Source organism: Sorex fumeus, unplaced genomic scaffold (assembly GCF_029834395.1).
Source record: "Sorex fumeus unplaced genomic scaffold, SorFum_2.1 ptg000043l, whole genome shotgun sequence".
Taxonomy (NCBI): domain Eukaryota; kingdom Metazoa; phylum Chordata; class Mammalia; order Eulipotyphla; family Soricidae; genus Sorex; species Sorex fumeus.
Window position 1 is genome coordinate 9,651,997 of NW_026606100.1, and position 25,721 is coordinate 9,677,717.

Here is a 25,721-nt window from a genome sequence, read left to right on the forward strand (position 1 = left end):
CCATCATTCTGTGTTGCAAATGTGAGTTCTAGGTGTAACCTCCCAAGGATGGTGCAAGATTTTGCCTCCAGGCAGGCTCAGCTTGGGGTGCATCCTGCTCCAAGTGTGAGTCAGCATACAAGTAGTTAACCTGACACGCCTTGGCTTCCTGGGTTTGAGCATCCAGCTTCCAAGAGTTAACCTGCAGCACTGCTCTGAAGAGCTGGGGCAGAGGATACAAACGCGTCTGGCGCGTCTGGCGCGCTGGCTCCCTGGGAGGAATGACACGCGGTTTTGAATAAGCAGCTGCTGCAGCAGGTCTAGGTACGTGGCTTTGCTTGGCTGGGGAGTGTTTTGTTTTCTCCTGAGATAGAACAAAGCAGTGATCGTTCATGTTTGCACACAAGGGCCCTTGGACACTGAAAAGAAACAGATGTTGATTAGCCTGCTGTTTTGTATGCAGATCAATAATGGGGACCCGGGGCTTCGGGGAGCAGTGTCTTCTGACTCTTAAGGTTTCTCTTGGCATGGCAGGTTTTCTTGAATTCTGTCTGGTTTCCAGTGATGTGTGCTCCGGTCATTTGAATGTCACGATTCTAGTGACTATTAAGAGGTATCTTTGAGCTGTTCTGCCTGCGAATCTTCATCTCTACATTTGGAGGGATGGAAAGGGTTGGAAGAGTCATTTGCTGAATTTAGGAAGTCAGGTGGCAGAAATCCATTTTCTAATCCCAGTTTTGGAAAGCAAAGTTCAAATCCTGAGGCTCAGAGAACAAATTTCTCCTAATGTACTATATGCCTGAGTGAGAGCATTAGCCATTAGCTTCGTGGAGATCGTCTTTATTTTTTTTATTTTTTAAAAATTTTTTTGCAAACTGACTGCTTCAGTCTCAGGTATACGCAGGGTCTGGTCACTTGAAATAGCATTTAGTATCACAATACTTTCCATGAGTACTCATCTGGGTCACCCTGACCTTCCTATTCCCTGGGGTATTTTCTTTATTCTATGCAATAAAAAATATACATATCAGAAATTCAGAGTAGATTAGAGCTCTCCCCACAGGCTTGGGTTTGATGAAATTTTCAGGATTTGAGGATGTAAAGTTTGTCTCTTTCTCCTTCTCCATTGTGGTTCCTGCAGCATTACCCACAGACTGACACCAGTGACTTTTCCCCCAGACCATTCCTCTTGCAGGTTTAGCAAGGTCGAACTTACACACTATTTAGCAAGTTACAGATTTATGGCCCAGTGATCAAAGCTAGACTTACTCTACCATTGTTGCATTTCAGTGCTCATATCTCTCTGACTTGTCTGATGAGTAACACCTTTGTTTGTTTATTTGTTTGTTTTTTTGTCACACCTGCTGTTCTTAGGGCTCTGAGCTCATGGGTCACTTCTGGCAGGGCTAGGGATCAAATCTAGTTCAGCCACATGCAAAGCAAGCTGCCTACCCACTGTACCACTCCTCTGGGTATGCGAAATTCACTTTGAAAAGTGTAGATGCTCCTTCTGAACTGGAGCAGTCTATCAGCCATCAATACTTTCCCAGTTATTAGTTTAATACCAATCCAGATCTCTTCCCCTAAGGTAATGGCATTTCTCCTAGGATGAAAAAAGGCCATGAGAATTGAGATTTGGAACCTGGGCTCTAAAGGCAGAAGGTTGACAAAAAAAAAACAAAAATAGTGTCCAGGGGCTGGAGTGATAGCAGCAGGTAGGGCGTTTGCCTTGCATGTGGCCAACCCGGGTTCTAATCCCAGCATCCCATATGGTCCTCTGAACACCGCCAGGAGTAACCCCTGATCATTGCCGGGTGTGATCCAAAAAGAAAAAAAAAATAGTGTCTAGGAGTTGGAATATGGCTCAGGAGGTAGTTCAAACCCTAAGTAAAGGGTAACTGGGAGGTGAGGGAAGGATCTAGGAGGCTCTGTGATTCAGTGGGACAGGGATGCAGTCACGTGGGCAGAGTTAGCATGTGTGAGAATTCATTGCAAGACCCTCAACTTTTCCAACTTAAGTTCTGTCTGAGAACTCATCTGTTTCAGAAAAGAATGACAAGCATCTTACTCTAGAATCTCTCTCAGGGCACAGAGCCTCATTTCGGACCTAAGGGGATTCATTGAATATGAAACAAAGGAGTGGTTTCCCAACACAGAGTCACACAGAAAGTGCCTGGTGAGACAGCCACAGACAGAAACAGATCAAATCCTATTTTCTTGAGGATGCTAGTTCACGCCGAAGGCTCTGCCGTCTCTCATTCTGAGAATCACAATTAAGGAGTGAGAAGGTTATCCTGGGGACAGGCTATCTGCGGGAAATGTTTGCTGAATGGTAAAACAGGAATTCAGATATTTTCTAATAGTAATTCTAATTTGGCTGCCTGATTTGATGATGAAATTTATTTGACTAATTAGGCCCGGATGAATATGTTATGTAAATTTAACAGGTTGACTTTGCACTTCAAGGTTTTGGCCAGTATATATTTAAAGGATGCTTACAATATAAAAATTAAATGTGTATTTTGCAACAAGTTTCAAATGCCATCTTTTGAAATGTGCAAGTAAGTAGATTTTTTAAAATTCTTTTAGGGTTTTTATGAGCAAAGATTTGGGGAAACACTAGTATCTACTGTTCTTGGGGTTGTGCAGGTTGGGCAACACTCAGTGATGCTCAGGGCTCACTTCTGGCAGTGCTGGGGACACGTGACCAGAAGCAGTGCTAGGGTTCAACTGAGCCAGATGACTGACTACAATCAAGGCAAGTACGTCAATGCCTGGACTAGCTGTCCAGCCCTAAGTATCTATTATACTCGAGGTAGGATAATCTGACTGTTGGCCAGTATCTCAGCCCTCAGACCAATCCTCAGAGTCTACTTGTTTCTGTCCATGATTTCAGGATCCTATAGCTTCTGTCATTCAGTCTCCATGCCATTTTCTAGACGAACCAGCAGGTATAGTTCTCTAGTGTATTGACTGGTTGCTGAGTGATTCAAAGGTACAATGTGCAAGGACAGAGCAAAATTTTCCTAAGGCCAAGGTTAAAGAAGGGGAGAATTTATGCACTGACACATTCATCACGGAGGTTTAAATCAACCATCACAGTAATGCACTCACTGCAGCTGGAATCAAGAGATGTGAATTCAAGACACGCGTCCTATTGCTCTTAGAACTTCCTTGAGCTTCAGGAGTTTCCTGTTTGGAGTGGGCTCGGTGGTAGAGAGAGGACTGGATTGGGATTCTCACACTGGTGAGGAGACAAATTCCTGAAATAGTTAGAAGCGGGTAGAAACGTGAAGAAGGAGTGGAATGGAGAGACAGTCACACTGGCCATCAATGTGGAGTGAGAGCATTGTTTACCTGAGATTCTTCTATATTGAATGCATTGATTTGACAGACCAGCGGTTGCTTATCTGCTACTAAGGTTTCCACTATAGATGCAAGAAAAAATATCTTGCACTGTCAATCTGTCTGACCATGAGGACTCTTCTCAGACAGAATGGGGGAATATAGGAGAAAAGCCAGGAATGGGTGCAACTCTTGCTGTAAGCAGCAAGTCTGCTTTGCTCTTGAGAAGAATTTAAAATAATTAGTTTTTTAAAAAATCTATGTAATTATATATTTATAATCCTTATATAAACTATATAAATGTATAGTTTATAAACTATATAAATAAATTGCAAATTATTGTACCTAAATAAGAAAATCCAATCAAAGAGGAAATGGATGAAGCCACGGACTCTGTCTGGGGAACTGGCATTTTCTAGCACTCTTTTTCACATGGAAACACTCCTTTGCCCCTCTGGCCTCCACAGTCCTCTAAAGCAGGCATTTGGTGGAGGAGGAAAGGTGTGCTTCCACCCCCAACACCTTAGCCCAGTAATGCTGGAACAGCCTCTGGGTCAGGGCAGAGATGCTAGAGGCTGATTCTGAATGTTCTTCCAAAGTGGGCTCCTTTCCAAACCTTTCTTCAGTGCGTTCTTTGCCAGTCTCCTCTTTTTCTCTCAGAGAAAGTGCCTACTTCTCTGCTAAGAGACAAGGTCAAGTCAAGTGCAGGTGAGAAAAAGGAGGGACATTTTGAATCTCTAGAGCAAATCCACTGCTAAGGGGGAGGGAAAGAAACAAGTTTGGACCAGTTCTCAAGGTGAGCCCCTTTATTTAGACTAGCTTCAGACTGAAAGAAATACCCTTGAAGAACTGGTAATAGAAACTTGAAATAAGCAGTTCTTTGTATCTAGGAACCGAGGTATAAAAACCCATCCCATATCACTGGATTTGAATGTCGGGGCAGAAACAAGCTCTGATATTTAAACTGCTTGTCATGGGGCTGGAGAGAGCGTTCAGAGGACTGACGAGTGTGTCTGGCAGGCTCAGGAACAAGAGTTCCAGGTATTGCATACCACAACCAGATGAAGCTCTGGTGGCCTCCAGTATTGTTTGGACAGCCCCGAAACAAAACCAAGCCAACAAGGACTCTGCAGTAAGAACACTCTTTTTCTTTCTTTCTTTTTTTAAAAATTTTTATTAGTGAAACACCGTGAAGTACAATTGTAGACTTACAAATTTTTGTGCTTGGATTTCAGTTATACAATGATCGAATACCCATCCCTCCACCAGTGCCCAGCAAGGACACTCTTGACTGTGACTCTAACTTGCACTGGTTACCCCTCTTCTTGTCTGGCAGGAGGAAACTTGTCCCAGGTATCTCCAAAGAGGTTGGGTGGATGGCTCCTGAGGCCCTTCCTCCTATACTTACACTGAGTTCCTGTGAAAAGATGCTTGAGGGAAGGGAGGGGAGGAAGAGTTGAAAATTAGTCATCAGGTGGTGGCTGTTGAAGCCCAGCAGGGTAGGGCAGATGGTGGCTCTGGCAACTTTAAAGGCCAAGTGTGCTGCCCACCCAGGGAGCTAGCAGGAGCTTCTCAAAAGCCTCCCAGAAAATAAATTCCCTGTAGAATAGACTTTAAAAATCCTAGAAAAAAATTTTTTTTATTGCTACCAGCTTTAAAAAAAGGTCCTTGCTATTTGCTTTTGATAATTGCCAAGGGGCATTTTGTTATAGGGATGTTTGGGAGCACCACGTAGTGCTGGGGAGCCAACCAGCCTGCTCTCTCTGCTCCTAAATGTTTTTATTACCAAGAATCACTGTCACTGTCCTCCCGTTGTTCATCGACTTGCTCAAGTGGGCCCAGTAACGTCTCCATTGTGAGACTTCTTGTTACTGTGTTTGGCACATTGAATACTCTCGGTAGCTTGCCAGGCTCTCTGAGAGGGGCGGAGGAATTGAACCTGGCTCAGCCGGGCTGGCTGCGTGCAAGGCAAACGCCCTACCGCTGTGCTATCACTCCATTACCAAGAAACGTGTACAAAAATTTTATGTCGTGGGGGGTATGGTGCCGCCAGCAGGTCAATCTGCACCTGTGAGGTGAGTGTATCAGCAGCCTGATGGTGCCTTCAGACTTCCAGATACCCCAAAATTGCTGCTGTGCCTTTGGCCAGACCCCAAAAACTTGGAGCAAAGTTTACCAAGAAAGTAAACAGTCAAAAGTTAGGTATGTGGGAAACACACCCACAAACCATCTTGGGCTCAGCTATATAATTGGAGGCATGGCCTCTCTGGTTCCTGATTGAACTGCTTAATGGCCGTGATCCCAGAGACTCAGAAACAAATCTCAAAACCCAGAAGCTTTTGGCATAAATGTGTTTGGTCCCTGCAGTAGGTTACCGGTGCTGGGCCAACCCAGGTGGAAATAGGTTTTGTGCCTTGGCCTGTTCCCCCTGGCGGCTCGGTGGCCATCATCCTCCAGAGGCCATTGGACAGTCAGGCTTGGGCCCACAGCGACAAGACTTGTTGGGCCTCACGGGATGGGGGTGGAGCCCGTCCTGTCCTCCCTGTCCCAACGAGACCCCAAGTCATCACCCACAAATGGCCTCTCTGACCCCTGATCAAACTGCTTAACAGCCATGATTCCAGAAACTCGAAAACAAATCTCGAAACCTAGCGGCTTTTGGCAGAAATGCATCCGGACTTCACAGTAGGTTACTCTCGCCAGGCCACCCCAGGGGGGAAAGGGTGTTGTCACCCTACCTGCTCCCCCTTGGCGGCTTGGTGGCCGTCATCCCCCAGAGGCCATTGGACAGTCAGGTTTGGGCCCTCAGTGATGAGACACGTGGGGCCTCGTGGTATGGGGGTGAAGTCGGCCCATTCCTCCCTGTCCCAGTGAGAACCTGAGTCATCGCCCACAAACGGCCTTTCTGGCTCCTGATCAAGCTGCTTAACGGCCATGATCCCAGAGACTCAGGAACAATTCTCAGAAGCCAGCAAGTTTTGACAGAAATCCCTCCAGATTTAAGTGTTAAAATTTCAGAATTTTAAAATCGCATGGCCACTACTGCAGCCACGCGACATCATATGTTATTTATAACCAGCAATAGAAAACAGATTGTCTATGGTTGCCTTTTCAGCCAATCTGAGTGTTGGGGTGAAATCTCAAATAATAATGGTGGGTCTGGTGTCAAAAGATTGAATGTGATCAAAGTAGAGAGAGTAATGTGGAAATCATCTGCCCCACAGGTAGGGGGAGGGTGTGGGACGGGGGTATAGTGGGGTTGTTGGGGTGGAGAATGGGCACTGGTGAAGGTACCGGGTGTTTCATTGTATGACCGAGAGTTAGACCTGAAAGCTTTGTGACTGCTCTCACGGTGATTCAATAAATAAAATTATAAAAAATTTAAAAAAGTAAGGTAGAGTTCACGCCCAATTCAATCATCTAATCAGTGGCTGAATAAATAGCAGTACTCCTACATAAAAAAAAAATAATAAAATAAAATACTGTTAAGGGACTAAGGAAATAACTCAAAGGGGTGGAGTGCATTCCTAGCATACATTAGACCCCTGAGTTCATCTTATACCTTCCCAACACCATCACATGTTGCTTTTGGTGCTCCAAAAAAAAGGTAGTCTTGATGACCCCAGCAAGACAGACCTAAGTAGCACTCCACTGGTGGGCCTAAGCACCAACACCAGACTTGTGTCACTGAGCTACGGTAATTCCTATTACAGGGAATGACCCACGATCTTATTCAGCTCTGATGGAAAGGGCCCCCCACAAAAATATGAACTTTAGGCTGCTCTTGATTTCGTTTTGGGGCCACTTCAGCAGTGCTCATGGGGTCAATGCTTGAGGGTTGTACCCAGCAGTGCTCAGGTGCTCATGTGGTGTGAAAGTTGAACCCCAGCCTATTACATGCAAAGCATGTCCTCCACACTTTGAGTTATTTCCCCAAGCCCATAAGCCCTAGCTACTTAAACTGTGGGTCATGTAACTAAATATGGGAATCATGAACATTCTTAAAAATCTGCTCCTCATTATTCCTATTATATATATGTATATATATATACTGTTATGTAAAATTCTATGGGTTGTTAATGAAAACTTTAAAAAGTCGTTATGTAAAATTCTATGGGATGTTAATGGAAACTTTAAAAAGTCGTTATGTAAAATTCTTTAGGTTGTTAATGGAAAGTTTAAGAAGTTCTGATACATGGCAGAGATGACAATATGTGGACACTTGTGCTGGGGAATGTACACTGGTGGAGGGATGGGTGTTGGAATACTGTATGACTGGAATCTAATCACGAACAGCTTTGTAAGGATCTATCTACAGTGATTCAATAAAAAAGTTTTTTTAAAAAAATCTTACACCGTCCCTAAATCCACCCCATTCAGCTCTCTTCTCGATACTTCCCTGTGTCCCCCTCCAGTATCTGTTGGGACACTAGGTTGAGCCTCTGAGCTGATGCAGGGCTACCACAGGGACTATTTGGTAGTAGAGAAACAGAGTGAGATGTTTTAGCAGAGTGGCTTTAAGGCACCAACCATTCAAAATGCCCTGCTTTAAATTTTGGTGACTATAATAAGCACCAAATTTTGGTGACTATAATAGGCATTAGTGGGGTGCTGTGGTCAATACTTCCCCTGGGTACAGAGAAGAGGAGGTGGAACCCCCTTAATTTCTGACCCCTGCTATCCAATGTTGCCTGTCTGATATCAGGAAAGGGGCCAAGCTACTTGATACTCCAAACTCCAAAAGGCTGAGGAGTGCAGTGGTTAATTCTTCCCCCAGATGGATGTAAAAGAGGAGCAGAGGTATCAAACTGTGGAATGATAATGAAATACGTACCTTATTTTAGAGAACAGGCTGGAATGATAGCATAGTGGGTAGGGCGTTTGCCTTGTGTGCAGCCGACCCATGTTCGATTCCTCTGCCCTCTCAGAGAGCCCAGCAAGCTACCAAGAGTATCTCACCCACACGGCAAAGCCTGGCAAGTTCCCCGTGACGTATTTGATATGCCAAAAACAGTAACAACAAGTCTCACAATTTGTTGTGAGACATTACTGGTGCCCGCTCGAGCAAATGGATGAACAACAGGAGGACAGTGCTACGGTGCAGTGCTATTGCTACCATGTTTCCTGATTTCTTTTCCAGACTGATCTGGTGAGTGAGGAGTTGTTGATTTAAAAAAAAAATGGGTCTGGAGCAATAGTACAGTGGTTGGGGCACTTGTCTTGCATGCAGCTAACCTAAGTTTGACCTCCCCCCCGCCGCCCAGCATACTGTATGGTCTGAGTGCAGAGTTAGAGAAAGCCCTGAACACCTATAGGTCTGGACCAAAAATACAAAACATGAGAAAATCAGGCTTAACTCTTTTACAAACCACAACACCCAAAAGGAGAGAGAGAAGAAAAGGGAATGCCCTGCCACAGAGGCAGGGTGGGATGGGGAGGATGGGGGGTGGGAGGGATACTGGGATCCATAGTGGTGGGAAATGGTCATTGGTGAAGGGATAAGGTAAAGGCCCTCCCGTTGATCGTCGATTTGCTCGAGCGGGCCCAGTAACGTCTCCATTGGAGACTTTGTTGTTACTGTGTCTGGCATATCGAATACTCTCGGTAGCTTGCCGGGCTCTCCGAGAGGGGCGGAGGAATCGAACTCGGGTCGGCCATGTTGGCCGCTTGTAAGGCGAACGCCCTACCCGCTGTGCTATCGAGGGATGGGTATTCAAAATAAATAAATAAATAAAAATAATAAAAACATTTTAAAAAATATAAAACAAAAGCCTCAACATGTTTTGATAAGAAAGAAAAACCTCCAAGGAATCACTTTTTCGGGACACTCAAAGTTGGAAGCTCTTAAAGTTGTTCATCCAATCACGCTGAACCACTTCATTCTTGAAAGTCTGATCTCTCTTACAGATTATATGTACCTATAAGAGCAAATATGTTCTAGCATTGGCTGAGTGTCTAACTAAAAATTATTTTTATCATAGTGATCCTATTTTAATCATTTTTACCATAGTGATCATACTTACATCATCATCATCATCATCATTATTATTATTTGCTTTTTTGTGTGTCACACCTGGCGGTGCTCAGGGGTTGATCATGGCTTTGCACTCAGGAATCACTCCTGGTGGTATTCAGGGGAGCATATGGGATGCTGGGAATCGAACCCGGATTGGCCGCATGCAGAGGCAAATGCCCTCCATACCTGCTGTGCTATTGCTCCAGCCTTCATATTTACTTTATTTTTAAAATTTATTTGGGTGACTTCCCAAGCCATGGGCCTCACCAGCAATTCTCAGTCACCTGAAAGTGGTTTAATGCAATGCTGAGGCTGCAATGCTGCTTGGGACTCTGGCGCTGGGGAGACCAGGGCCACCCCAGCCTTGCTTGAGGGCCTCCAGGGCCCAGAGATGCTCAGGGAATCACTGGATGTTGGAAATCAAAATCGGGTCCATTCTGGGCATGTACCTTCACTACTGTTCTATTTCCCAGCCCTGAAATGATCGTAATTAATCATTTAGGGCATTGCAAATATATTTTTTTTCATAATAACCTTAAAAGATGGTTATTAACATTTACTCCCATTTTACAGTTGAGGACATAGATCCAATGAGAACTTAAGTGACTTCCTCAGATTGGGGCAGTATGGGGATTTGAACTCAAGAAATAATTTTACTTTTGTTTTGTTTTTTGGGTCACATCCAGCTATGTTCAGGGGTTACTCCTGACTCTGCACTCAGGAATTACTCCTGGCATTGCTGGGAGACCATATAGGATGCCAGGGATTGAACTAGGGTCCACCGTGTGCAAGGCAAACAGCCTACCCACTGTAAACTCAAGAAATCTTAATACACACACAAGAATCTCGGAACTGAGCCGCTCACTGCAGAGATGCCTCTAGACTTTGTGCCAGGCCAATTTCACCAGGGTGTCTCAGTTGGGAGCAGGTGTTGTCCCTCCACCTGCCCCCTAGGAATCCTGGCAACCGCCAATTTCCAAAACCCAATGAGAAGCCCAGGTACTCGGGATCTGTGATGGCAAACACCAGGCCTCAGGGATAGGGGATGGGTTGGTCCTTCTCATCTCCCAGTCCCTATGAATCCCTGGAGGTCATGCCCAAGAACTGCCTCTGCCTGCTATTTGAGCTCCTTTAACAGCCATGATTCAGAGACACACAAAAGAATCTCTGAACCGAACAGCTTGCTGCAGAGATTTCTCCAGACCCTAATTATCTAAAATATTAGAATTCCAGGAGCGCATGGCCGCTCTTGTGCTCTTATGCTGTTCATAACAATCAATACAACATAAATTACCTAGCCTCTGTCTTTTCAGCAGCTTTGAGTGATGGAGGGAAAATTGAAAATAATGGTGGTGGGACTGGTGTTAAAATACTGAATGTAATCCATTATTGTGAACAACTTTATGAACTTTTTTTTAAAAAAATCCTAATCCACAACCCATACTCCTAGTCACGACTCTTTATCATTTCCCTGTAAGGGAAGAACTGAAGAATTGTTTTCAGAATCCCTCTTCTGAAATCAAGCCCTTGTTTTGGTCACATGAAAAACCATCTCAGTGTGAAAAGTGACAGAAGAGACTTCCTAATTTGATCTAGTCTTCCAATATTTCACTGTCAGAACTTCAGACACATAGAAAAGGTTGAAGATGGAGTAGGGGACCAGGGACCAGGTAAATAGTTTGGGAGCACAGGCCTTACATGCACAGACACATGAATTTCATTCACTATACCTCAAGGTCCCTGAGTACTACAAGGTATAGCCCTCGTGGTCCCCAACACTGCTGGTCCTCACAGTGAATAGACTTGCTCACAGAGGGTGAGTTTTGCCCCAGGACTGAGCACTGATTAGGAGACAACCCATCCTCCAAAAATTTTAGGTAGGAAACTGTAAGGTTTCAAACTGAACAGTGAGAGCCCAGGACATAGAGCCCCTTCCTCCAAATTATTTCTCATGCAAAATAATAACAAAGCTCTGGGCCAGAGTGATAGCACAGTGGGGAGGGTGCTTACTTTGCATGTGGCTGAACTGGGTTTGATCCTCAGCATTTCATATGATTCCCTGAATCATATGCTATTATATGCTATGAACACTCCTGCTAGGAGTGCTCCCTGAGTGCAGAGTCAGGAGTTACCCCTGAGCTCTGCTGGGTGTCAGCCCCCAAACCAAAACCAAACAAAACTTTTTTTTTTAAAGTCTTCTTCTGGAGCGACCAGGAATCTTGAATGGTGCATTACTTAAGGGAAAGAAGTATCTCTTTGATACATGTTACTGGAATTTTGGGGAAAACATTTTATCTTGAGGAGTTTTGTTTTGTGTTGATACAAACATTGGCCTCTTATTCCTAGTGATTTTAGACTTCCAGTGCTCTGACTGTGAATCCATATTCTTCTTCCCTTTATAAATGACTGTTTCCTCCTGTGATTCTTCCCCCAATTTCCTCCCATCCTAGGAAGGAAATTATAGGGGGCTCTTGTTTTGTGCTTAGCCAATTCCTTCTCCATCCTTCACACTGCTTGTGGTCCCCCAACCACACAGGAGTGATCCCTGAGCACAGAGCCAGTAATCCCTGAGGACCACTGACTGGGTATGGCCCCAACACCAAAACAAACAAAAGGAGTAGTATTGCTTTCCTCTGGGCAAATGTCAAATGCAAATGTTGTGCGTCCTGTCCTTTATACTCCTTAAACTCACCTTTTCTGTCTCACTGTCACCTCCACATACTGATTTGCTCTGCTCCCCCCTCCACCATCTACAGCCCCTGTGTGGCGAAGGCATTCTGATTTGTTCTTTAAGCTCTCCCTCTATCTACATCATGAGAGTTCTGAGTTGGAAAAATTTTGGAGGATCTATGGTTCATCTAAAAAGGAGTCCCTAGAAGCTTTCCGTATAAGGAGATATTGCACGAAAGAAGGTTGTGCTATCAAATAGTGTTCAGACCTTTGGAAATACAGAGGGTGGAAGGAAGAATTCCTGTGTCTAATCAAATTAAAGATCTACATGTGACAGTGACAGTGTTAAATGTTTTGGAGGAAGGAGAGAGAGAAAGATGGAAAGTGCCTGCCTTAGAGTTAGGCTGGGGTCGGGGAATGGTGGGAGGGAAACTGAGGCATGTATGACTGAAATCTAATCATGAACAGCTTTGTAGCCGTGTATCTCATAGTGATTCAATTAAAAAAATGTTTTGGAGGGATTGTAAGAGACTCTTTATGGTCCAGAATAGAAAAGGTGAACATTTCAGTCAATTATTTATGTTTGTGTTATGTAAACTCAAACATTAGGCTTGCTTAATTGTTTTTGCTAAAATAGTAATTTTGATATTGCTATAGCTTTTGTTATAATTATATTTAGAAATTATTATGCATAAATAATTATGAATAACTAATGTGTCTAATTTTTATTAATATTTGTTGAACTTTTTCTATGTTATGTAAAAGAGAACCCTGTTGGGTCACATTTATTTTTCCTTTATGTGGAATATTATTATTCAAAGAATCTATAACAGTTTACATCTCAAGCCAGCTATTTTATTTATTTATTTATTTTTATGTAGGAGTACTGCTATTTATTCAGCCACTGATTAGCTGATTGAATTGGGCATGAACTTCACCTTACTTTTTTTTTTCATGATTTTATTTATTTATTTTTCTTCTTATATTTATTTATTGAATCACTGTGGAAAAAGTTACAAAGTTTTCAGGTTTAAGTCTGGGTCATACAATGATCAAACACTTTTCCCATCACCAGTGCTCATTTTTCACCACCAAGAACCCCAATATACTCCCCGCCCCTCCCAATGCCTGTGAGGCAGATGGTTTCTGCTTAATTTTCTCTACATTGATTACATTCATTATTTAGACAAAAGATGCACCATTATTGTTTAGAATTCCCCCCCCCCCCAACAATCAGAATTGCTGAAAAGGCGTTGTGAAATATTTTGTTTTCTATTTTTCTATAGCTGGTTATGAGAATCATATAATGATTTTGGATTTCTGCAAAGAGCCAGATCATTATGAGATTAGTTTCTGTGCGTCTGGTGTTATGGCTGTGCCAGAGAGCCACTCCTGTGCGGCAACTTGTGACCTCAGTAGGGCGTAAAGGATAAGCCGGTACCGCCCCCTTCCCATGAGACTGCAGTTGCCTCATCACCACCGGCTCATACCTGGCTTTCCAATAAGCTCTGAGGCAGCGGACACCCTGCTGTTGGGGGGTGGGGGGTGGGAAAAGGTGGAAGGGAGCAACACCCTTTCCCTCCTGGGAAGGCATAAGCCAGCTATTTTAAAACAGATGAAATAGGTGGTGTTTTTCAAACCTCAGGTATTGTATTTTTCCTCAGATACAAAGGGGAAGAGTAAGTCTGAAATACACACTTAGCTAAAAAGAGAAAGAAGCTGGGGCTCAGAGGGTATTCCCAATTCTGTCCTTGCAGATTGCTACCAACAGTGTTTAAGGGACCATATGGTGCCAGGGATCAAACTAGGTCCTCTCACATATAAAGCATCCATTCAGCTTGTTGAGATATTTATCCAGTCCCAAACAAATTTTTTTTTATAAAAAATTTTTTAATAGTGAGACATCATGAGGTACAGTTGCAGACTTACACATTTTTGTGCTTGGGTTTCAATTATACAATGATTAAATACCCATCCCTCCAACGGTGCCCATTTTCCACCACCACGGATCCCAGTATCCCTCCCACCCCCCATCCTCCCCATCCCACCCTGCCTCTGTGGCAGGGCATTCCCTTTTGTTCTCTCTCTCTCTCCTTTTGGGTGTTGTGGTTTGCAAAAGAGGCATTGAGTGGCAATCCTGTTCGGTCTATAGTGTACTTTCAACATGCTTCTCCCATCCTGGGAGGATCCTCCCAACACCTTTACTTGGTGTTCCCCTCTTTATCTGAGCTCCCTTTTCCCCTAGTATGTGTGGTTGGCCTCCAAGCCATGGAGTAAAATTCCTGGTACTAATCTCGGCCATTCTGGGGTGTTAGTCTCCTATTTTGTTACTTTATGTTCCCCAGATGAATGCAATCTTTCTATGTCTATCCCTTCTTTCTGACTCATTTCGCTTAACATGATACTTTTCATGTAGTACCACTTGTATGTAAATTTCGTGACTTCATCTTTTCTAACAGCTACATAGTACTCCAATGTGTAAATGTACCAAAGTTTCTTTAACCAGTCATCTGCCAAACAAAAATTTTTAAAAATTTATTTTTTTTATATAATGTTGAATTGAATCACTGTGAAATAGACCCTTACAATTGGGTCACGATTGGGTTTCAATCATGCAATTCCCTCCACCAGTGTACATTTTCCAGCATCAGTGTCCCCAGTTTCCCTTCCACCACCTTCTGTTGACCCCTCAAATAAAAATATTTTTTGAGAAATTTCAATAGGATTTTTGACAGTGGCAGATTAATTTAAATCCCACCAGCAGTATACAGCTTGTCTTTTTTTCCACATTTTGTGCAAGTGTTTTTGATGTTTATGACCTTTTTGATAAGGGTTATTCTTACAGGTGTGAGGTGATAGCTTATTGTCATTTTGATTTAGTGTTTCCTTATTAAAAATTCATAATTAATATTTTTCATGTGTCTATTAGCTTCTGTATATCTTCTTTGGTGTTGTGTTTTTTTTATCTGTTCTTTATTTGTTTGTGGGGTATTTTATTCATTTCAATATTGGGTGTTCCTATACACTTAATCACTTAATCACTTAACTTCCCGTTAGTCGTCGATTTGCTCGAGCGGGCGCCAGTAACGTCTCCATTTGTCCCTGTCGCGTGCTAGTGTAGCCCAATGGCATCTCTTCGCTCCGGGAACATGGAGGGCCTCAAACCGATCGTTCATGATCTTGACAAAGAAGTCTGACCATCTGGTAGGTGGGCGGCCACGCGGTCTCTTGACATCCCGTGGAATCCAATCAGTAACAGCTCTAGTCCAACGGTCGTCTTTAAATCTCATTACGTGACCAGCCCATCTGATTTTCGACACCTTGGCATATGAGACAGCGTCCCTGATCCTTGATCGTCGACGGATATCAGAACTCCGGATTCGTTCTCTCATTTGAGTGAAACGTGATATTCCAAGCATAGCTCTTTCTATTCTTCTTTGGGAGACCTGAATGGCGTTCTCATCTTGTTTGCATAGGGCCCAGGTCTCTGAGGCATATGTTAATGCAGGAAGAACAGTGGAATCAAAGAGATGTGCCCGGAGCCGGAGGTTCTTCGTCCTCTTAGCTATTTCTTCGACGTTCTTGAAGGCGTTCCAAGCCGCTCTCTTCCTCCTGCGCAGCTCGGGTGCCAGGTCATTTCTCATGTTGACCTCTCGACCTAGGTAGACATAGCTGTTGCATTCGGAGATGGTCGTTCCATTGAGAGCGAATGGGGCGTCAGGAACAAGGCTGTTTCTCATAAACATTGTCTTCGTAAGATTCAGCTGTAGTCCTACCTTTCCACACTCACGGTCAAAGTCGGCCAGCATTTGTGCCGCTTGGCTGATGTTTGGTGTTATTAAAACAATGTCATCAGCAAAGCGGAGGTGGTGTAGTTGCCGACCATCTATCTTCACTCCCATTCCTTCCCATTCCAGTCGTCGCATGATGTTCTCGAGGGTGGCACTGAAGAGTTTTGGTGAAATGGTATCACCCTGCCGCACCCCTCTCTTGACATCAACGATCACTTCTTTGTAGAATGGTGAGATCCTGGTAGTGAATCCGCAATACAGCTCACGGAGGATCCTGATGTATTGGGCTTGAATGCCCTGATTGGCTAGGGCTTCAATGACCGCTTCCGTCTCAACAGAATCAAAGGCCTTCTTTAAATCAATGAACATTAAGCAGAGCGGCATCTTGAACTCCCGAGAAACCTCAATGAGCTTGGTTACCGTGAGGATATGGTCGATGGTGCTGAATCCTTTGCAGAACCCTGCTTGCTCGCATGGTTGTCCTTCATCTAGTGTTCTGCCAATCCTATTCAGGATGACTCGAGTGAACAGCTTGTAGATGACAGACAATAGGCAGATTGGGCGATAGTTGCCAATGTCATGGATGTCTCCCTTCTTGAACAGTAGTACGGTCCTGCTGGTTTTCCATTGGGACGGAACCTTGCATTCAGACAGGTAGCGAGTGAAGAGCCGAGCCAGTGTATTGATGAGTACTGACGGCAGGTTCTTCAGGTGTTCAGGTCTGACCTTGTCTGGGCCGGGTGCTGTTTGCTTCTTTACCAACGAAATGGCGTGTCGGATTTCGGAAGGGAGAACGTTAGGAACGACGTACCCATCCTGTGGAATTTGGTATGTCGGCAAGTGGACATGGCTATCGAAGAGATTTGAGTAGAAGTCATGGATAATCTTCTCCATTGCCGTTCTGGAGGATGTGATGGATCCATCAGGACGTCGGAGGGCAGTCATCTTGGTCTTATAGTTGGCGAAGGACAGGCGGGCGCTACGAATACTTTTCCCGGCTTCTGCCGCATCTACCAGTACTTCTGCTCTTCTCTCTTTGAGGTCTTCCTTGATCACATCTCTGCACTGCTTTGCGAGCTCGGACGTTAGCTTGCGGTTGCCTGAGGCATGCGCCAAACCACGCTGGCGAATTAGCTCAAGAGTTTTCGAAGATAGGCGACTTTTTGACACTACTTCCACTACCCAGCCGTCGCCACACTCCAGGACGCTTTCCCGACACATCATAAGACACTAAATACCCATCTTCTGGAATTGTCGTACCATATTTGATAGGGTTCCAATATGGTAACACCTACAAGGGTGATTAGAGGTCACCCCAAAAGCCTCTATACCTCTCGGAAAGACTGGCAAGCTACCGAGAGTATTCTGCCCACACGGAAGAGCCTGGCAAGCTATCCGCTGTGTATTCGATATGCCAAAACCAGTTCCTATACATTTAGGCTATTATTCTGTAGTTATAAGTATGGTGCATGAATATTCTCTCCCATGCAGTAGAATGCCTTTATTTTAATGATATTTTTTTAGCTGTAAAGAGACTTTATAATCTGATACCATGCCATTTGTTTATTTTTGCTCTTGTTTTTCTTGATGTTAGAATCAAATCATCACTGAACTCACTACGATGAAGCATTTGATCTTGACTTTCTTTTCTTTCTTTCTTTCTTTCTTTCTTTCTTTCTTTCTTTCTTTCTTTCTTTCTTTCTTTCCTTCTTTCTGGGTCATACCCGGTGATGCACAGGGGTTACTTCTGGCTCTGCACTCAGGAATTACCCCTGGTGGTGCTCAGGGTTTAACATATGGGATGCTGGGAATCAAACCCTGGTCGGCCGCTTGCAAGGCAAACTCCCTACCTGGTGTGCTATTGCTCCAGCCCCGATCTTGACTTTCTTCAATTGTACTTAATGATTTTAAGTACAACATAAATGATCTAATTGTCTGTATTCCATGCTGAATAAAATTTTGTGCATTTGTGTTTTGTACTAGAGATAAGCCTTCCAGTTGAACTCATTTGCATGTGGCTCTGTATGGTTTTATCAACACTCTGTATTGAAGAGAACTTCCTTCTCCATTAAAAAAAAATTGGTACCACATATTGGTGCTTGAGTTTGGTACTTGGATTTGGCCATTATTCTTAGGGACTGCCAGGTTAATCTTGATGTGCTCAGGGGCTGAGTAGTCTTGGAGATCAGACTTAAGACCTTGCACATACTATTCAAGTATTCTACCACCTAAAGCATATCCCTAGTCCTTCCCTTTTTTATTTTATGTCCCTGGCTTCTTGGTTGCAATTAAGCCGCCCATATATACGATTAACATATGGATGAGTATATATGATTATCATCTGGATGATTAACATCAGTGGTCTGCCAATGGTTTGTGAGTCTACTTTTATTCCATTAGCACACTGTTTTCATTACTATAGCTTTATAATATTTTAAAGTTTAAAGTCATGGTGTATAGTGCCTTCATTCTTTTCTTGTAGAAGCTTTTGCTGTTGGGGATCTTTAGTGGTTCAGTAATGTTTTTGTTCAATTTCCTTAAAGAATGCCTTTGGTAGAAAATATTTTTGAATGAGAAGAGCAATAAGATAAATCAGATTGTAACTTATGATCAACACATGTTTAGTTTATCGCACACTTAGAGAATCTTTTTAATATTACAGTTTTAATTTAAATTAATATTACAGTTTTAATTTAAAATAATTGGGGTTGGAGCAATAGCCTTGCATGAGTCTGACCCAGGTTTGATCACTGGCCTCCCATATTGTCTTCTGAGCCTCACAGGAGTAATGAGTAATTCCTGAGCACAGAGTCAGGAATAATTCCTAAGCACCACTGGGTGTGAAACGCCCCTCCCCCCACCACCATGTACTGTAGTTAAAGTAATGTGAATAAAATGGGATTTACATTTAGTTACCTCACCTCATCACCACCCTCCTAGACCCACCCCCAAGTCTCCCTATCACATATTGTCAATCTAATATTGTCTACAGAAAAAACTCAATTGGGGTAAAAATTGTTAAAATATTTAAAAGATAATTTTTTCCATTAATAAATGGGAAGAGTCCTCAACATTTGACTTCTTATCCTTTTTTTGGAGGGGGCTCACACCCCCTGATGCACAGGGGTTACTCCTGGCTCTGTGCTCAGGAATTACTCCTGGCAGTGCTTGGGGGACCATATGGGATGCTGGGAATCAAACCTGGGTCGTCTGTGGGCAAGGCAAATGTCCTACACGTTGTGCTATCACTCCAGCCCCGGATTTCTTGTCCTCTTGGCAGCAATGTGTCCCCCTTTTGCTGGGCCCACACTTTTTGACTGTGACAGTCCTCACTGATTCCCCTTGTCTGTCCCACACCATTGATATATATGATCATATCTGCAGTTCTGTTGCAGACATCTTCACCTTCTCCTCAATTACTTAGAGACTGTATTATTAAACCAAGAGAGTTGCTGGTAAAAGGATCAACTTGTCCCTTGTCCACTTCTCCTTTCATATGAGTGTGATACTGGCAGTCTCCACCCCCCCCCCCCCGCCCCCAGGAAAGATTTTAAATATTGAATGTAATGTCATTTTTCTCTTCTACAAATTAGGTTGCTTTTACTCCCACCATAGTCTTTTCAAGGACAACTGAGCCTAAAATCCTAAAGGAGAGCAAGATGTTTTTCATTGTCTGGTCATTCAGTTTTATTATGGCAGGAATTGTGGTTCGGCTGGACATAGCCTCACCCAGTGGTGCTGGCAGGCCTGTCAGGAACGCCAGGCAAATTTTCTGATGTTTTTTCCTTTTGATAGTGCTTTTAAATGAAAACTACCATAGCATTCATGATAGATGAGGGAATTATTCAGCAAAGTGAGTGAGACTGAAGAGCTCTCCTTCCTTCATGCCTCCTCGCCATCCCCTTTTAAAAAATAACAGCTCAGAGACTGTGTCTTTGAAAAAGAAAAGTCCCCAGTCAATTCAAGATTTTTAGATTTTCAAAAGAAGCTCATCAAGGCAGGTTGATGTTCACATTGGGAGTTCCTGGGTATCACAGCTATTTACTTTGTTATCTATTCTGATGGATGAGTGCCTTGGCCAAACCAGTGGTTAAGTCCTTTGAACATAATCAACCCAGGCATTGACACACAGGACTGGTAAAAATGGTAGTCTTCAATTATGTCTTTAATTGTGGACTTGTTTATAAGGCAGCAGGTTTAACTGCTTTATCACATATCCATGCCTCCAGGTCTTAGCAATTCTCTCAGGCAAATACTAACAAAATTACCCACTTCAGAAGAAACTTTGTCTCTTCTATTCATCTCACCTGGCTATAAAAAAGCAAATCAACTTATCTTCTCATTAGTAAAATGAGTAATCAGGCTGAGCATGCTCTGTTCCATTAGTCGTGACTAAATTAGCTGAGGCTTCATTTTTTTTCTATTTTTTTTGTGCTTTTTAGGCAATGCTCAGGGGTACTTCTGGCTCCACAATCAGGAATTACTCCTGGAAGTATTCTGGGGACCATATGGGGTGGCCAGGGATTGAACTCAGGTCAGCTGTGTGCAAGGCAAATGCCCTATCCGTTGTACTATCATTTTGGTCCCTCTCTATTTTTAAAAGTTTTTCTTAGAAGCTACTCCTAGCATGGTCCTGATGGGTTGCTTCAGACAGTGCTCAGGGAAATATAGGGTTGCAGGGAACCAACATCCTTCCTAAGTTTCTATAACTTGGAGATTTTTATTTTATTTACCAGAATGAATTACATCCTAGAGTTGAGTCTGCATAAAATATTATGCCTGGAATAGAGCTTTTAGTATTTTCAAGTGTATACATGGACTGAATGCCTTTCCAAAATGCCTATTCAACCATTTAGATATCTTCTATGGAAAACACATCTTATTTATCAACTCTGACAATTTTAAAATTAGATTTTTTGTTATTGCTACTGGGTTGAATACTCTTAATTGTTTTAGATGTTAATCCCTTACCTGGTACATAAGTTTCAGATATTTTTGTTCCAACATCTAGGTCACCTCTCCATTTTGTTGATTGGTGTTTTTGCTGTTCTGAAGCTTTCAGTTTGATTTAGTTCCACTTATCGTCTTTTTTCTTTTGTTGCTTGTGTCATATTCAGAAAGACATTGCTAAGACCATTGTCAGGATTCTGCCTTACATTTTCTTCCAGAAGTTTTACACTTTTAAACTTTGTGTTTTAGGTTTTCAAAAATTTAAGTGCAGGAGTCCAACTTTATTTTCCTGCACACGGTCATCTTTAAATAAAACCATTTGATTTATGGCAATTTGTGGACTGAAAAAAAAATTGAGGGTGGGGGATGTTAGGTCCACACCCATTGTGCGCAGGGCTTACTCCTAGCTCTGTGCTCAGGGATAACTCTGGTGTTGCTAAGGGGACCATATATGGTGTTGGGGATTGGATTGGTGGATTCTGGTGTCAGCTACATGCAAAATAAGTGCCTTATTCCTTATACCATCTCTCTTGCTCCCTGAAAGAAATCTTAAAAGGAGATTTGTGATTTAGCTGAGCAGTCATCTTCATTAGCTGATGTTGTCATTTATGTTATGATTACTGAGGTGCCTATGTTAATCAGGATGGACAGAAGCTTGTTGTGGTGACAAACCCCTCATATCTAAGTTGCTTCACACATAAGCATTTCTAATTGTATGTGCAAATTCCTGTCTGAGTACTCTCTGGGGTAAACTTCTTCCAATATAGGCTACACAGGATCTTGTAACCTATATTCTGAGTCTTGCAGTTACCAGGGTCACTGCAACAGTGGAAGAGAGATCATGGAGAACTGAACTGCCTTTTACAATAAATTCTTCAGTCCCACATACACCTATCTGTGACTCGCAGCCCACTGACTAGGGCCCTGAAGAGCAGAAGCTTCTGGTGTGCATGAAGGAATGGAGAACTGGAGATAAATGACTGCTGAAGTCTCCACCACAGTGACTGCGGGCAAGTAATTTATCATATGACCAAGGGGTTGAACTAGATGAATGAATGACTTTAGAGTCCTTGCCTTTTCTCACCACCCCAGAGTCCAAATAGCTGGTTTCTTCTTTGCTTTCTGTTTTGGACACTTTGTAGGCATAATCAGAGGATGCTGAAAAAGGTCAGGTGACTGCATTGGGTCCAGTAGCTGATGGTTTCAGAGCTAGAGGGCTGTGAAAGCAGATTACCTTATTTTATATCCCAATTTATCACTTTTGCATAATATGCCTTTTGGTTATTTAATTCTCTGTGTCTCATTGTTTCCCTTTTTCAATTAAATGTGAAACAGAAATAGGAAATGTATCATACTCATAGGATTATTGTGAGTATTACATTCTTGTGCGTGGAGCTACAAAGGTAATTCTTATCATGTTATTAGAATAGTGTCTGAGACATACTAAATATTCAAGACGTTTATTTTATGTTTTAAAGTTTATTATTATTGTATTTTTGTTCCTGTTTGGGGGATCCATCCAGTGCCACAAGGGCTTGCTCCTGGCTCTGTGCCTAAGGAACACTCCCAAAGGCTCCGGGGGGTATATGTGATGTCTGGGATTAAAACTGGGTTGGCAAGATGCAAGACAAGCTCCCTACCCTCCGCACTATTGGCTCGACCCCAGTATTATTCTATTTTTAAAAGATGACTGTCCTGGTTTGATAAGTGTTTACATAGTAACAACTCAGTAGGTTGTCCTTTGTGTCCTCCTGGGATAGTCGCCTAACCCACGCATTCGCTAATCTACTGACTCATAAAGTGGAATCACAATCTATGAACAGCCATTGTTCAAGACCACCAAGTCCACTGGACTTGTGTGTCATCTACTTTATCTTAGATTTTGTTGTCTGCATTAACCTGCTTGGACACAGAATTGAATTCTCTGTGCTTCCTGCATGCTTGAGATTTGTGGTAGCTTATTCCCCTGGCCTCCTACTCTGACTTTTCACCTCAGATTCCTGCACTGGTCTCTGAGATTCGTGGGCAATCTAGGTGGCTCACACAGCTTTAGTTCCTCAAACAGAACTCAAACGCTGAATCAGCTCTGGTTACTGCAAACCTCCACATAGTGAGGATCATCAGACAGATAGCCCCTCTCATTCCACTGACAATATCTCTTAAGATCACTCTTTCCACCATCCCAAATCAATGACAAACCAGGATGTTAACGATATCTGCAATCATTATCCCTTAAGGTAGATAGAAATAGCAGGAACTTTTTCCTTTTCTCTTGGGCTCTTAACTGAATTGCCCTTGGGAATAAGCCAGACAAATTGAGAAAGTGAGGGAACAGCAGATAGGGTGCTTACCTTGCACGTGACCAACTGTGATTCAATCCTCAGCACCTCCTACAGTCCAATGTTTCCTGTTAGGAGTGATTCCTGAGCACAGGGCTGTAATTATGTCCTGAGAATTGCCAAGCATGGCCCAAACTGAGAGAGTGGGGGGGGGGGGGAGGGAGCGGGCGGGGGGGGGGGGGGGGTAGGGGAGAAGGAGGAGGGGGAGAAATGGGAAGGGGGGAGAGGAGGGGGAGGGGGAGAGGGAGAGAGAGAAAATGTTCTTTGAGTTTATCTAATGAGAGATCTTTCTTGAATGGATGTCAGTGAACTTGTCAGGGCAGGGAAGAGAACAAATATTCTTCCCAGGTAGAGTTCTTTCCATACCTGTATCTACCCAATACAGAAAGACAGAATGCTTTTGTGTCAAATTTCACCCAGGTCATCCTATTCCCTGTTGACCAGAGAGCATAGAATCAGGCAGAACTTTGTTACTGGCAGATTTATTGTTTTTTTTTAATTATTATTTTGGTCCTTTCTTTCTAAATTCTTAAAGGACAGTGTTATCATTTCCCTCAGATTTATAATATGGGTGAGAGGTGCTAAGCATCTGAGATTTATGTAGATGGGAAAAATTATGTCAAAAGATAATATCATCTTGTCCCTGGAATCATGATAGATCTAGCAGCAGGTCCATTCTCTCCCGATCTGCATCTTAATCTTGTATGAGAAACAGGTCATATTTGTCACTGTCAAGTGCAATAAATTCTTATCTGTCACTCTGGAAAAGATAAACTATTAGATAATAATTTGCAGGTACTCAGCAAAGTTATATAATCTGCTTATCTAACATTGAACTCTCTTGGTATTTATCTAACAGAGGAGTCAACAAGTTTTACAATTTCTATCTCATGTAAATTTTATATCCTCTGATTTGAGGATTTAAATCCTCTTTGAGAGTAGCTAAACTTAAGCAAAATAATATCCATTTCTTCTCATGACTAAGTTTGTTTTCTATTTTTTGCCAATTCACTATAATTAAAATTTTTAAGGTAAAGGTAAAGGCCCTCCTGTTGCTTTGCTCGAGGGGGCCCAGTAACATCTCCATTGGAGATTTTGTTGTTACTGTGTTTGGCATATCGAATACATCACGGGTGGCTTGCCAGGCTCTGTCGTGTGGGCGAGATACTCTCAGTAGCTTGCCGGGCTTTCTGAGAGGGGCGGAGGAATCGAACTCGGGTCGGCCATGCTGGCTATGTGCAAGGCAAACGCCCTACCGCTGTGCTATCGCTCCAGCCCTAGTCCGAAAGTAGTGAGTGGTCGCAAGGTCAACCTAAAGTCAACCTGCAGCAAACTATAAAATTTTTAAATTATTTTTAATGAGTTATTAGAGTTTACAATTCTATTGATATTGTTTTATAGTAGCAGAGATGCTACACCAATCCCTCCACTAGTGTCTCAAGATCCCTCTACTATTATTCAACGGTTCAGTTTTATTACTCATGTCTCATAATTGTTTACATTGGAAAGTGTCTAATTCCTCTCTCTTTCTTTTTTTCCTTTTTTTCCTCCACCTCTCTTGGAGAGCCCGGCAAGCTACTAAGAGTATCTTGCCCGCACGGCAAAGCCTGGCAAGCTACCCGTGACCTATTCGGTATGCCAAACACAGTAACAACAAAGTCTCATGATGGAGACGTTACTGGGCCTGCTCAAGCAAATCGATGAACAACGGGAGGACAGTGACAGTGACAATACTCTATATATAAGCAACATCATCTGTTATTTTCCTTTTACTTTTTGATTCACTTCACTTACTATGGCATGGGCCAATTCCATCCAAGTTTCAGCAAACTAAAAAATTTCATCTATCCTTATAGTTGAATCATATTTCATTGTGCATTTATATACACCACAACTTCCTTATTCACTCATTTGTTACTCAGGTTCAAGTGGTTTCCAGATCTTGGCTGTTGCAAACAGTGCTACAATGAATATTAGCTGCACAAATGTTTTTCTGGATTAGTATTTTTGTATTCTAAGGATAGAGTCCCAGGAGTGAAATTGCAGGGTCATAGGGCAGTTATTGGCCCTCCCGTTGATCGTCGATTTGCTCGAGCGGGCCCAGTAACGTCTCCATTGGAGACTTTGTTGTTACTGTGTAGGGCAGTTATATGCACAATATTTGGAGGAGACTCCAAACTATTTTTCAAAGAGGCTGAACCAAGCAATTCCTACCAATAGTGAATGGAAATTCTTTTTTGCCACATTCTGCCAGCTCTGTTGTTTCTGAAAGTTGTTGTTCTTTAAATATATATATATATAAACCATTATCTCCAGTGTGAGATGACATCACTGTACTTTTGACTTATAATCTTTGATAACTAGTGGTGATGAAAAATTTTCCTATGCCCTTTGACCATTTTTTTGTCTTCTTTGAAAGAGTATCTGTTTATCACCTCTCCCTGTGTTTTAAAACAATAATTTGTTGGTGCTGGATAGAACAGCAGGTAGGGCATTCACCTTGCACGTGACTGACCGACCCGGGTTTGATTCCCAGCATCCCATATGATCCCCTGAGCACCACCAGGAGTAATTACTAAGTGCATGAGCCAGGAGTAATCCCTGTGCATCTCCAGGTGTGACCCCCAAAAG

General features: G+C 42.8%; 1 protein-coding gene across 3 annotated transcripts in view; it reads left to right on the plus strand.

The window, feature by feature from the left end:
- The first annotated feature begins 232 nt into the window (after positions 1 to 232).
- Positions 233 to 25,721, plus strand: part of ASAH2 (N-acylsphingosine amidohydrolase 2) — a 122,494-nt gene continuing 97,005 nt past the window's right edge. Inside the window, exon 1 of one of the 3 annotated variants that reach the window (XM_056120628.1) lies at positions 233 to 303. The gene's annotated coding sequence lies outside the window, so the exon portion shown is untranslated. The remainder of the gene's footprint in view (positions 304 to 25,721) is intronic. The other 2 variants (XM_056120630.1, XM_056120629.1) reach the window with 2 other exon arrangements.